Raw genomic sequence first — 14997 nt, 5'->3', positions numbered from 1 at the left:
AAAAAACTGTAAGCAGATATGAATCTTGCCTTGTAGTATAGACTCATGGTCAAGTATATATATTAAAAACAAAACAAAATTTGTTAGGACCACCATTAGAAGGGTGCATTTAAGGTCCTGTAGGGTGGTGGTTCCTAAACCTGGGGGAACATTGGAATCACATAAACTGTACAGAATACAGGTTCCTGGGATGCAACCCAGGATATGGGCAGTTGCTCCCGTGTGATCTGTATGATTCTAAAGCACAGCCAAATCTGGAGGACGACTGTCTAGAAGTCTGGAAGAGAGGTTACTTAAGAGTTTAGGGAAGGACATAGTGGTGGGAAACATGAGGGAGAGCTGTACTAAGAAACCTCCAGAACTCCTTGACAAGCTCTATCAGCCACACCACCTTGTGCCCAGGCACCCATCTCTCCGTTTGTCCTTTCTGGTTGCAGTTGCTCTGGAAGCCTCATCTTGTTTATCATTTCATTAGTTGATGAATGAAGCCTCAAAATGACAGCCACACCTCTTTCTGAAACTATTGAGCTGAAGTTCCCAAAATAAAGAGGAAGCAAGTACTTCTCAGATTCAAAACAGCACATTTTTTTCACATTGCTAAAGTTTCCGACGTGGAGATGGGTTGAGAGTTGATGTGAAAATTAAGGGTAGATGTTCTTTTTTTTACCAGCCCTGCCCCAACCAAAAGTTCTTTTTAACTGCTAAGCCACTAAAATGATGTTTTATAAATGAGGAAATAGAGTAACAGCCAAGACCTCCCTCGTGGACCCCTGAGGACGCAGGGAGGTTCAGGGAGGACCCCTGGGTAGGTCAGTGCTTGTCCCAGTGTCACTATGGCCTCATGCCCCTGGACCATCCACTATGCCCATCATCGCCATAGTCACAGGTGCCACTGGACAGAACTATTCAGAGATTCGAGAAACCACCCACCCACCATGGGTCGGGGACACAGCACCCTAGGCCGGGGCTGCTGGAACCACTTTCCTTTGTCTCTCCAGTTCTCTGCAGCTTGCTCACATGCGTGCACTCACTCTTTCCCCAGCTCTGCACATTCTCTCCCCCAGACAAGTCTTCACTAACCACTTTATTAAAAATAACACTCCTGCCCACCTTCCGTCACTATTTACACTCTTTTGTTTTTCTTATTACTACCTACAACTAGAATAGAAGCTAAATCAGAGCAGGTCCCCTGCCCATGTGGCTCACTACCATGTTCCCAGCACCTAAAATGATGCCTGGCACATAGTAGGTGCTCAAGAACACTGAATGGATAGATGGATGGGGGGAGGGGTGAACTGGTAGGTGGATGGGTGGATGGAGGGATAGGTGGGTGGGTGGATGAATGCATAGGTGGATGTGTGGATGGGTGGATGGATGGATGGATGGATGGAAGGATGGATGGGTGCAAGGATGGATGGAAGGATGGATGGGTGGGTGGATGAGGGATGGAAGTAGCTATGGCTGCCTCACTTAAGGGTTTCATGCAGGTTCATCAGGACCCTTCTTGCTAAAGATGAGCAAGGAAAAGGAAAGTGGGTGAAACCCACCTCATCCATTGGTGTTTTAAAACAGAAATACAAATGGACACAGAATTTCTATTAGGAGGACGGGTGAAAGCATTTTGGAAATAGATGGTGATGGTGGTTGCACAACACTGTGAATGTAATTAAGGCCACCAAAGTTTACACGTGAATATGATTAAAAATGGAAACTTCTACAACAACAAAAAATAATCTAATAGAGGGTAAGAAAGAATGAATATCCCTTTGTGTAAAGGTATCAGCGACTTTTTTAAAGAAAGGCAAGAAGCAAACAAGCAAGAAACCCTGAAAAACTGTCCCACGGGTGGTTCCGAAACTGTCAATATAATTATTACTCCATTTCCATGTAGGTAATTTCCTAACGTGTCATCGTGAAATCAGGCACCTCCTTCCCTATGTCATGAGCATGACTTCCTGGGCACTGTCATAACAAACTTATTACACATATTAAAAGAAAGAAAGTGAGAGACCTCTAGAACTAACTTCCAGTTTACAGGAAATATGGGAATGAGATAAACAACCCGGCAATTCCACAGTGAGTGGTAGTCTATAAGAGAACTCGTCTGGGTACTTCATGGGGGAAGGGGGGAAGTGGCGCCATATTAAACGATACTAAAGAGACACAATGTGTGAACATCAATTGATTCCTGGATTGGGGTGGGACACACACACACACACACACACACACACACAGCTGGGATAACAGAGACACACACATACACACACACACACAGCTGGGATAACTGGGGAAATCTGAATGTGCCTGAACTTGATATGGGAAGTTGATATAAGTGGGATGGGTGTGATAAGGGCAGGAAGGGTGCAGGAGATTTTCCCCGTCTAAGGAGACACATGCTGAGGTGTGTAGGGGTGAGTGCTCACGGCATCTGCAATTTCCACTGCTTCAGCCAAAAAGAAAAAGAGAGTGTGTAGGGGAGAGAGTGACACAGAAAGAGAGAGGGAGTAGGAGGGAGAGAAGAGCAAGGAGGAAACAAATGTGGCAAAAGATTAAAAATTAAGAAAATGTAGGTGAAGGGCATATGGATGTTTATTCTTTCATCCATTCTGTAGATGTGACATTTTCAAAAAAAATTTGAAGGGAAGAAAATAAGAGGATGTTATGAACAAATTTATGCAAAAAATATTTTTCAGGGGATTTGTGATGAAGATGTTAGAAGCCCCTGCAGTGTCTGTAAATGTGAATATGTGTGTATATGTGTGTGAGTGTGAGTGTGTCTGTGAAAACAAGAGGAGAAACTAGAGAAGTGCCCTGAGGCCAGGTTGTACAAGGCTTTATTCACGCAGCTCCCCAAGAAGTGGGGGTTCACCCAGCGGGCACGGGGAGCTGCTGAGAGGTTTTAACCGGGAAATGGCATGAAGACATTTCCATTTCCCAGCCGGAAGTCAGCAGGAAGGGTGGAGGGTGAAGAAAGCTGGGCAGGGGAATCAGCTGCGCAGGCTCTTGAGGGATCAGGACAAAGGACGATGGTGGCCTGATGCAGGACCAGTGGGAATGAAGAGGCAGGGACGGAATGATCAGCAGGTGGATGTGTGGGGGGTTGGGGGATTGAGGGGTGGTCACCACCAGTATGATTTCTATAGATGCTCATTCATTTAGGCTTAACTTATGCTTGACCTCCAGCTGTCTCCCCTCCCATCACTATGGATGGATGATCACGTGGATACTTCCCTCCACTGCTCAGTCCTCCAATGGCCCCAGGGCCACCGGCACCCTCCAGAAGAAGCCCCATGAGCCCCTCCATCATGACCCGGTGACAAACAACGCAAAGCAGGCAAGTCGTGCCTTGCTTACACTGCACGAAGGTACCAGAAAAGTCGCTCATACCATCTACTCCAAAATGGAAACTGAGAAAGTGGTTACAAGTTTCCCAGTGCTGTGAACCGTGCCTTATGATGATTTACAGCTTAGCAATTTTTATTAAATCTTTTTAAGTGCCAAGCATCTTGTTTAATCCTCGAAGAAAGACCAAGGTAGTATTTTTTTTTTACATTATCAAATAAAAAAACATTCCAAACAAAACAAAGCAAAGCAATGGGAAAAACAAATATCCTGAAATAACTTCATTCCTTCCAATATACTCCTACCATACCAAAAGAAAATTAACAAACCATAGCACACCTGAGCATTCCCATGGAACTCAGGTTTTTGCTATTGATGCTAAATGAAGAGATTATTTCCATAGCCTACTTCTTTCCCCCCGAAACTGGAAATGCCTTACCCAAAAGAAACACCAGGGAGGTAAATAAAATAAAAACAGAAAACCAGAGCCAAAGAAAAAGAGGAGAATGCAAATATGGTAACTCTGTAGGTACAGATTTGCTGCAGCTGAACTTCACACTCGCCCGGGTTTCCTGACAGAGAGGGCAAGGGTGGCAGTGACTCAGGCGGCGTTCTCTGGGAAAGAGGAAGTAAATGGGGGGCCTCTCAGGAAAGGCTGCCTCCCAACACAGGCTCTTAAGTTTTCTTATGATGGACTTCACGAAAAGCACTGAAGATGATATAATGGGCAATGTCTTCAATACAATTTTAACAGTAAATGATGATACATTTTATATGTAGAGAACTTTGGTTAACATTTTTTTAAAAATAGTAAAAATAAAGCAACTGGGGGGTTTGACATCCAAATCTGGAAGTTCATTCCACAAAGCCTGACTAGTTGGTCTAAAAAGATATAAACAGCAGGCTCACAAAGGAATGCCCACCCATACCGCCATATAAATTGACATTTTCTCCCTCTCTCCCTGTGTCTGATTAAAGGAGGGGATGGTGGTGGTAGAAATTGTACATTAAAAGAGGTTTCTGAGTTTGGATATAGCATAGATTTTGGGTAACATCACAAGTTTCATAAGTTTAAGAGGTATTCCTTTTTATCTCTGTATTTTTTTCATTCTGGAGCCTATGTGAATTCATCTCATTGTCTGCTACATAAAGATCTTAAAATCACTCATCACTCATATTAGCAAAGCATAAAGAAATCAAAACCAGGAAATTGGGTGCCATTTTCCCCCATGACATCTGAATCCAATTTTGACAACCATTCCACACAATCCTGGATCTTAAAATTTAGAAGCAAAGTTACTAGAAGTCAACCACTGAGTACTCAACCATCTTGCTTTTATAAAGTAGTACAAAAGGAACAATTTGCATAGGTACCATATTCTGTTTTTATTACAACTTACACATTTTCTGCCTTTGTTCCATTGGCCACCAGGAAGAAACTAGAAACTAAAAACTTTTTTTTTTAATTTCACTACTTTCCCAAACTGAATGCTCGAATTGCATTGAGTTTTCCCAGTAACAAGTGAGTTATTCATCCAAAGACTTGGTGGGAGCTCTAAAATCTTCCTCCTGCTACTGAGCTTCTCTTGCTTGATCTTAAACATATCAAGCGGTAACTCATCTAAGCAAAGAGACTAACCCTGAGTGTTTATGGAGTAGGGGAACAAAGTGGGGGGAAAGGAATGAACATCTAAATGCCTCCTTTGTGTCCAGCACTGCATAGGCGAGTAAAGAAAAGCCCAGAGATGAATCTGTCCCAGGAAATCAAAACTCCTCGGAACTAGGCTCATCTGGCTTCACAGTGGCAGTTCTTTGCCCACCCAAGTCCTTGCTGTCTGCCTGTGGGTGATACTGCCAAAACAGTTTTCTGAATTAGAGAATTTAGGAAGTCAAGAGAAAGAGAAAGGCAGCCCCAAAGAAATAAAGGTGGTGGTACCAATTGCAAACAAAAGTGATCTTGGTCCACTTTTTGGTTCAAGAGCCATTCACATGAATTCATCCCCAAAATGATGTCCAGCTGTTCCCACACTCAAGCTCCAGCATCAGTTATGGCGCTTAAGAGATCCACTTTGTCCACCAAAGCAGAAACCTTCTAAACACCCTTTGATTGTTTTCTTTCTCACTTTACTTTCAAGAATGAGACACATTAGGGAAGCAAAGTCCACGGAAGGGTTGCAAGGTTTTTTCCAAACTCTCAAAGGGACAGGGGATCAGAAAAGCCTGTTGATAGCCTTGGGATGGCAAACAAGGAGAAAGCTCCAGAACTAAACTTTGCAACAACCAACTCCCACCATTTCCTAACTTCTTTTCTCTTACCGATTTCCCTAAGTCCCTTTTTAAAGTGATAGAATTGAAAAGGGTGTAGCCAGACTCTCTTTACTATAGCAACAAGGGTTTTTTCTCCTTATGCACCGTATTAATCATTTTTCAGTCATTCTCTCATATTTTTTCCAGGAAGCCCAAGGTGACGCATTTGCTAAGCTGAGAACCCAGGTGGCCTGACCCTAGATCCCTGCTTTTTCTATTTGGCTAGAGAGTAGCACAGGGCCCCTCCTAAGGTTTAAATGTCATAGGTAACAAAAAGAGTGTTTTGGAGCAGTTGAGCCAACGTGTTTTTATATTTGGTAATCCCTTGCTACTAGCTATCCCCTGGGTCTCATCTCAAGAGCAAATCCTAATTTTGGTGATGGATGCACAACTATATGGTGGTACTGTGAACAACTGATTGTACGCTCTGTATGACTGCATGGTATGTGAACATATCTCAATAAAATTGAATTATTAAAAAAAAAAAGTAATCCTGGAGGACTCAGATTATAGAGTCACTTCCTGGCAAGGATGTCAAGTGTAGCCTGTCATTAAGATAGAAGCAAAAGCCCCCCCCCCACCCTTGGAGGGAAGAGGATGTGAGTGACCAAAACGGAGACAGGGGAGCCTGCAGGAATACTGGAAAGAGTAGACTGCAATAAGACCAGGTGGTCCGACACAGCATCCCAGTACCTGCCCTGCCCATCCACTTCCCACAGCCACCTATTACCACAAAGGGCCAACTGAGAAGGGGCTTTAAGAAAGACTAGACAGTTACGGGGTCCACGGCACGAGACATGGACTGGAGGAGGCTCTAGGTCTGAGGAGGCAGGTGTTCCCACCTCCCTCTGATCTTCACATCTCACAAGGGGTGGAGCACTGAGAGAAAAGGATGTCAAGAAAAAAGAGTCTGAGGCTGTCTCAAGGCTCCCCTCATTTGACCTGCTGGCGGTTTCCAGGGAATCCAGAAATTTCTCTGTGAGCCTATATGGTCCATCAGCTGTCACTGTGGAGGACAGCATAGCATTCCCCAAACCCAGCAGGCAAGTCTACAGACCACACCAGACCACCAAAACCTCAAAGAGACAAAGGACATGGGCAAAATCTGGCCTCTTTCTCCCAAAATAGCAAGATTACACAAACCCTCTATGTATCTAATACCATCTTGGAAAGCAACAGGGAGAAGAAGAAATCTGAAGGACTAATTTCTTAAACTTAAGGAACTGAGGCATGATGGAAAAGAGACACTTATTTTAAACCGGAAAGATTAGGAAGCTGTTCACAAACTAAAGACTGTTTCCCTCAGTTACTTTTATTGCACAGCTGGGTTGCAGGGTATAAATTTTGCAAGCTGGCTACATCGAGGATGCAGTGTTCTGGAATTCGATAGTGGTGATGGCCGTAAGCCTTATGAATATAATTCACGTGAATTAGGTCTTCATAAAAAAAATTTAATGCCAAAAAATCTTGCAGGGCAGTACTGCTGGTGTCTTCTTTATTAACTTTTCTTATGCTCTTCTGATCAAAATCTGATTATGTTTGCCAATACCGTTAACTGGTTTGAAACTACTTTATTTTATGTTGCAAGACATAAGTGTAGCCACAAGAAGACCCAAAGGTTAGCTATGATGTGAATATATAGCATAAAAATGTAAAGCTAGCATGATGCTGAGATATTCCAAAATAGCAATGCAAGGAAACAGCAAATTAGCTGCATTTATCGGCACCTTAACAGCTCTGGGAACAATTGTAATCACTGCATTTATTAGAGTGGGTAAAGAGAGGAAAAGCAAAACAAAGGGACTAAAAAGAGGGTTATGAGGGTTCCAACACTTGGAAGCTGGGGGTGTGGAGCAGAGAAGTTGAAGGAGTAATTTGGCTATGCCTCCAAGGGGGAGCATAGAGGAAAATGGGAAAAAGGAGGGAAGTAGGAGTCAGGAAACATGTCCAGCCCTGACAATTCTATAATTACAGACAGAAACCACTCTCTTCTCTGGCCTCTAATTCCTTCACCAAAATATGAAATAGCTGGGCTTGGCTGGGAGAGGGTAAATGGGTACTCTCTCCCAGTAGGGTAACTTGACAATATCTAGTCTTTTTTTTTTCCTAGTCTTTTAGAATGTATGTATTTTTGGACCCAACATCACCACTTCTAGGAATAAATTATTTCTAAGAAAATAGCTGGGCAGTTACACAAAGTTCCACATGAAAAGATACTTATTGTGGGGCAGTTTGTAACAGCATACAATCAGAAATGCACTTATTTGCCAAATAATAGGTCACTGGTTAAATAAATGCAGGTCAGCTCTCAAAATTCATTTCACCAAACACCAATTCTCTGAGGTTTTTCAATTCACAAGATCATCAATTTACCCAAAAACTTTTAATAGATTCTGTCTCTTTTAACTTTCTGTGAGGTTTATATAGTTTCATTTTGGATGGGATTGTGTTGACAGCTGAAGTTTAGTTGGAGTGGTTTAATAACTAGAGTATAACAATTCTTATCAAATGTAATTGTTTTAAAAGCTTATGAAGATTTTTATGAAGCAATTTAAGGAATGTTCTATTCTCAAAGCTAAGAGTTGTTAAGACTTCTTAGGACTGTATCAGCCTTAGTTAATAGTAATTAGTGGCTAAAATAGAGTCTGAGATATTATTGTGTTTGGAGCTTCCAGGTTCACTTCTTACTTTACCCATCCTTATGTTTTTAGAATTTTAAATTAAATTTTTAAAAATTCTTCAATCCCAAGTACATGTTTGACATTACACTTAAGGTTCTAGTCTTCTGCTTCTTTCTAGTAATCCCTCTTAGACATCCTCAATTAATAGTTTTGCAAACAGCTATCAACATATCCCAAATTCTTCCCCAACAAACTAATATTTTAGCTCATGATATGTGTTGGGAATGTTTTGGCCACTTCCAATTTATTTCTGCTGCTTCCAGTTTAAATGCACATGTAAATTAAATTTAAATGAAAATGTTTTAATTGCCAGATACATCAAGGTTGAGAGGCCATTTGAAGAATTGGCAAAAGAAACTTAACAATGTATATAGTTTTTTGTTTGTTTGTTTTGTTTATTTTTAGTTATTGTGGTTTTGTATCTAGTTTTTAAAAGTAGAAAATAATATTCAACCAGTTGAAAGAAACATGTCTTCTGGTAAAATGGAACATTTGATAAATTCAGCAAATTGGCCTTTAGAAAATTGGCTTTGGAGTATTGAACTAGAACATGATAACCTCAACAAAAAAGAATACTATGGGTAGCCATTAAAATATTGTACAATATACACTTACTCATACAGAAAGATAGTCATAGTATATCTGAGTGGAGAAAAGGTACAAAAGATAGTACATATAGCATGACACCATTTTTATTTGGGGAAGAAGATATAAATGGGTGGAAAAGGGTCCAGAAAGAAATATCCCAAATATCACAGTGTTCTTCTACAGGATTATTGATTTTGCCTTTTCAAAATTTAAAATTTTTGCTTTCAGTTTCATCATTATAAAACTTGTACCAAAAAGTAAAATATTTTTTAAATTTTTAAAATGAAATAAGGGATCTGAACCCAGGAACTAAGATCCTTCAGCCTCTGAAAGACTGTGGGAGTAAGGATGAGAATGAACATGGCGAGGACACGGTGGGAGAACCCATCTTTGCTAAGAATTTAAAAAGAAATGAAATGTCAACCATGAAGATTTTTTTTACTAGACGTAAGGACACTTCTCAGTGGACTAGGAAAAAGGAGTGCACTGAGGTGTGCTCTGAATCTGGAGGGAAGACAGGAAGCATCTGCAGGAGTAAGCTCACTTACCCTCTTGTACATGAGAACCATGGCAATTGATTTTGACAAGTCCCTTTCTCCTTGATTCCTTGACAAGTTGGAAAACCAAAGCAGAGGGAGCAAGAGGTAGAAGAAACAGCCAGAACAAAGGTTACCCAACTGGAATGTGCTTAGGGACAGTGGGTGCTGCTGGAGAGAAGCAAGCAAGGAGCTGGACAGTAGGAGAGAAGGGTCCCTGTCCTCAAGTGACAGGCGTGCAGCCCCCCTCCACACACACACACACACACTCACACACAAATGCATTAAAGAGATGGGCAATCCTGCCTGGGTTAGTGGACATTCAGAGGCCTCTACCACACGGTCCATCCCATTTGCATCACACCGAATTGAGCAATTTCATACAGAGGAAGACAACAGGGGCCTGATGAAACTAGTGGGGTTTTTGGTTTTGTTTCTCTTAAGAATAAAAGGGAATGCTATGAAAACAAGATGAGCTCATGGAAACTTAGGGATCGGAGGGGAGGTCATTTAAAGAAGCAGAAGAGGAAATTAAAAGCACAGTTTAAATATATATACATACATAAAACCAACCAAGACCTTTTATTAAACATCAACCTTGTTTCTAGCCCCAGATTTTTATGATCAACATCAGTCACCTCTGTTCAGAAATATAATTATATATTTATATCCCACTTTAAGAGTCAAGTCAGCTTAAATACATGCAACATAATAGAAACAATAATGAAATCGGGGGGAAAAAATGAAGCTAAGCTCAAGACAGTTAAAAAAAAACTTGAATGTTAGAGCACTGCATCCGTTTCCACACAATGGTTAGATGGAGACTGTAAATCTGGGTTTTCCAGAGGCTGAAGCAAAGAGAAAAATATGTCCAATGGATATAAATAAGTCTGCTTCTCCAGGGCAGGGTTTCTCAACCTCAGCACTATTCACATTTTGAGCCAGAAAAGTATTTGCTGTGGGTGCACTGTAGGATGTTGGGCAGCCTCTCTACCCTGACCCCTGCCAGTAGTGACAACCAAAAATGTCTCCAGTCATTGCCAAATGTGCCTTGATGAACTCTGCACAGCAGAAAAACTGGTGTTTTAATTGCTGGTCATAAACTTAAGTATTGATTGGGGCAGAACGAACTGCCGTTAGTCAATAAGTGAAAGATAAGATTAATATCCCATTATAAAATTTAAGGGGCACAGTCAAGACTCTATCTAAATAGAAGTCTGCCACTCTACATAGACACAGTCAGACAGACAGACAGACACAGAGACACACATGTACCCAGACCCAGTGCCTATGTTGAAAGAAGCCCAGAAACTTTTTATGAGAACATTGCACCCTGGGTATAAGTGATCTGTACACTTACATAAAAACCGGGCCCCTGAGATAAAGCAAGAAGCATGAATAATCTATACTGCCACCCCCCTCTCACAAGAAACTAAATCCCAAGAAGTCTTAGTAATAGATTTGATTACTAGACTTTATTTACTAACAGATTTTATTTACTAATAGATTTTATTTTCACTGAAGATAACAGAAATCAGAGAAACTGTTTCAATAAAATATTCTTTTCTACAGGCCAAAAAAAAAAAGGGTATATGGTGATGCAATAAGCATAATCCACATACTTTTGAGTCAGTATTTCGGAAAACTGATCCTTGGTGAAGAAGAGACTATTGGCCTTAAAATATTTCTGCCAAGGAAAGGTACCACATGTCCACGTAAGGTGCTTCTTCTTAGCACCTGCTATTCTCAACAATTATCAAGGGCAAGTTATTACTTGCCTTGCTTAATAATTATGATTTAAAATATAATAGAATTTCCTTAAATCTACTTGGCTTAATTTCAAAGTTTCTGCAATTTAAGATTAAGAGAATAACTTAAAAATGGAGATCTGTTAATGCTTAGTAATAGGGTAGCTATTGATACAATATGTCCCTTGGGCTTTCTGATAGATGAAAGTTATAACTAAATTAGGCTTATAAAAATAGCAAGGCAAAGTACATCTGATAATGTAGCCCTGAGTGAACAGAATTTTATCAGCAATTAGTAATTACACAGAACCAATTCTTTCAACCAATATTTTGATACCTTAATTAAGTAAAAGTAGGGTGGGAAGCAGGTACATAAACTATATGGTATCATTCAATGGAGTCCTGTAGAGCAATTGAAATTGGAGATAAGAAAGTAGTTGAATCTGGGGAGTTTAGAGAGGGTTTAGGAAGAGCAGGGCAGGAGCCTGCTAATTTATGTTAAAGTTTTTTAGAGTTTTGGGTTTTTAAATTATGTGCATGTGTCACCTTGAAAATAATAAGAATTAATTTTTTAAGGATGGCTAAAAGAACTACATAACAAAATTAAAAATGTTTACAATGTAATGTTCTGTATAAAAACAAAATACAAAATTCTATATACATTGTATATACAATAAATAAAATACAGAACATTTTATATACATTACGATTACACATAGAAGAAAAAAAGGTTGAAAGGGAACACAGCAACATTTTAACACTTTTTCGCTTCTAATGCAGGTCAGTTATTTTTCTTTTTCCATTGTCAAAGTTTCTACACTGGGATACAGTGTTTTACTTTTATAAAAGTATAGTTCTAAGAATTAAAAATCAAACACCGAGCCACATATGTTCTGTAAACCCATCACTCCATCATAGCAGCCACTTCCACGTTCCCAATAACTTGGAGACAAACAACACCTGCAGGTGATGCTTACTGTCCTGCTGGGGATTCCTTGGCATCACACCTGGTCTGAGTTGCCTCATCTGTGAACCACCCTACATGTGAAGCCCAGGCACTTATCTGCATGCAACTGTGGTAGATTAAACACATCCTATGAAGACAAAGGATGTAGCAAGCCCTTCTCCCCACCCCCACACACAAGCTTGTGGTAAAGTATGATGGTTGAGAGGGAAGGCTCTGCCAGAGACTGGCTTCTTGCATCCCTCCTCTGCTTCCTGAGAGCTGTGTAACTTCAGGCAAGTGGTTTCATACTTCTGCGCCTTAGTTTCCCCAAGTGAAAATGGAGATAGGGCCCTTGAGATGATTAAACAAGATATTATGTGTACAGTTCTGGCTGACGGTAAATGCTCAGCAAACACTGGCTCTCCTTCCAAGAAGGAAAACCCAACTCATACATAACAGGTGCACTTCTGCTGCACAAAGGAGAGCAGTATTTGGAAATCATTTGAGAAAAGAAAAATTGCATGTGGTAGCTTATCTTTAATGTAAACTTAAAAGATGTATCCTTTGGTAAACTCAGCTACAAAATCTCATAGTGGATTTGGATTTGTCATCTTCTTTTCCAGGATAACTGATGTTCATTTTTAGCCTAAAAAAGTTGATAGTATTTATGATCCATGGAAAGAGGGGAAGGGAAGGGGGGCAAATATGAAATTGTGCTTACGAGATGAATACAATTGTGCATCTAGACCGAAACATTAATTGGAAACAGTTGTTGTGTTAAAGGAAGAGGATTTATGAGCAAATTGTCTTTTATGGCAATTCTTTTATCAGTGTCACGACAAACAAGTAAACATTAGAATTGCTAGAGCATCTGTATTGGCTTAGAAAGGCAAAACCATGAGACTTGGCATCTCGGCATGACTTCTATTAAGTTCTTGGAGTCCAGCACATTGCTGGGACAGAACAAACGTTTGTTGAATTAATTGAATTTTTATAAACTACACAAACTCTGTCTTTTAGAATTCTTACAATCTTTGCAAAATGCTATTATGAACGGTGCATGGAAAGATCAGAGTAAAACACTTGCCATTGCTTGACTGATAATAAGGCATGTTCATCGGCTGTGGTCCTCCAAATGCACATCCTTGAAAGGCAAGAAAAGCTATTGGAAGCAGTCGGCTGTTCTTGATGGCTCCTGCTACTGCGGCTTATAGTCAGGACTGTTATTTATTGACTATTTAATTGGTGCCAGGCATTCTGCTAAGCATTTTCCATACACAAGGAGGACGAGGTTCTAAAACCTGTGACAGAGCTGGGCTTTGGAGGCAAGCCTCTGGTTGTCAAGCCCACCTGCTTGGCCATTGCCCCTACTGGAGAAACTTTATGCAAGAAGATGGGTTTCTGTAGCCATTTTAAAGAGTGGGAGAAAATTCCTTCAAGGGAAGGAAAGAGGGAGATGAGGCCCCAAATCCAGTGCGAAAAGAAGATCAGGTACTGAACACGGAAGCCAGGGCTATTCCTAGGAGAACTTGCGAAGGGCACCAAAAAGGTCTTGCAGCAAGCCCAGGAAAGGCACGCCCAGGATTCAGCCAATGTTTTTTTTTTTTTTTTTAATTCATTTTTATTGATATATATTCACATATCATGCAGTCATACAAAGCATACATTAAATTATTTACAGTACCATTATATAGTTGTGCATTCATCCCCCAAATTAATTTTTGAACATTTTCATTACCACACAGACAAAAATAATAAGACTAAAAATTAAAGTGAAAAAGAACAACTAAAGTAAAAAAGAACACTGGGTCCTTGCTTCCCCCACCCCCCCATTTTTCTACTCATCCATCCATACACCGGACAAAGGGGGGAAAAAAAAAAGCAATATGGCTTTCCCAATCACATTATCACCCCTCATAAGCTACATTTTTATACAATCGTCTTCAAGATTCATGTGTTCTGGGTTGTGGTTTGATAGTTTCAGGTATTTACTGCTAGCTATTCCAATTCACTAGAACCTAAAAAGGGTTGTCTATATTGTGCATAAGAGTGCCCACCAGAGTGACCTCTCGGCTCCTTTTGGAATCTCTCTGCCACTGAAGCTTATTTCATTTCCTTTCACATCCCCCTTTTGGTCAAGAAGATGTTCTCCGTCCCATGATGCCAGGTCTACATTCCTCCCTGGGAGTCATATTCCACGATGCCAGGGAGATTCACTCCCCTGGGTATCAGATCCCATGTAGGGGGAACGGCATTTTAACATCATATCTTTGAGGAACTGGGTTTTCTGTGGTTGCCGTGATTAAAATATATATATATATATATAATGTGAAAATCAATATGGAGCAGAAAGTGAGGGGGGCAGTGTCCAATCCGATGCCAAGATTTGCAGAGCTGTGAGGCAGGGACATACACATCCCATCAGTAACTAAGTATGGCTATTTAAAAATAATATTAAAATATTATTTTTTCTTTTAATTTATGTTATTACTTTTGCAAATGGCTACTAAGTTGTTAGAACAAAGACTTAAGTTGTTTGGACCTAAATACTAAATGAATGGAACTCATAGGTGTTTCTTCTGCACTAGTGGTGCCGTGAAAAGATTACTGAGACAGTAAGGGCTCAGAGAACCAAAAATGCTTTGCACACTGATGTTCATTGCAGCATTATTCACTATTGCCGAAAGGTGGAAGCAACACAAGTGTCCATCAACTGAAGAATGGATAAACACAATGTGATGTATACACTCAATGGGCTATTATGCAGCTATAAAAAGGAATGAAATTCTGATACATGCTACAACATGGGTGAACCCTGAAGACATCATGTTGAGTGAAATAAGCCAGAG

General features: G+C 40.4%; 1 protein-coding gene across 4 annotated transcripts in view; it reads right to left on the bottom strand.

The window, feature by feature from the left end:
* LYN (LYN proto-oncogene, Src family tyrosine kinase) overlaps positions 1-14997 on the bottom strand; it is a 129393-nt gene that overhangs the window by 65428 nt on the left and 48968 nt on the right. The gene's annotated exons all lie outside the window — the stretch shown is intronic.

The sequence above is a fragment of the Choloepus didactylus genome, chromosome 14 (assembly GCF_015220235.1).
Source record: "Choloepus didactylus isolate mChoDid1 chromosome 14, mChoDid1.pri, whole genome shotgun sequence".
In the NCBI taxonomy this organism is placed as follows: Eukaryota; Metazoa; Chordata; class Mammalia; order Pilosa; family Megalonychidae; genus Choloepus; species Choloepus didactylus.
Note: the sequence above shows the minus strand (reverse complement) of the source record. Positions and strands in the feature narration are given on the sequence as shown.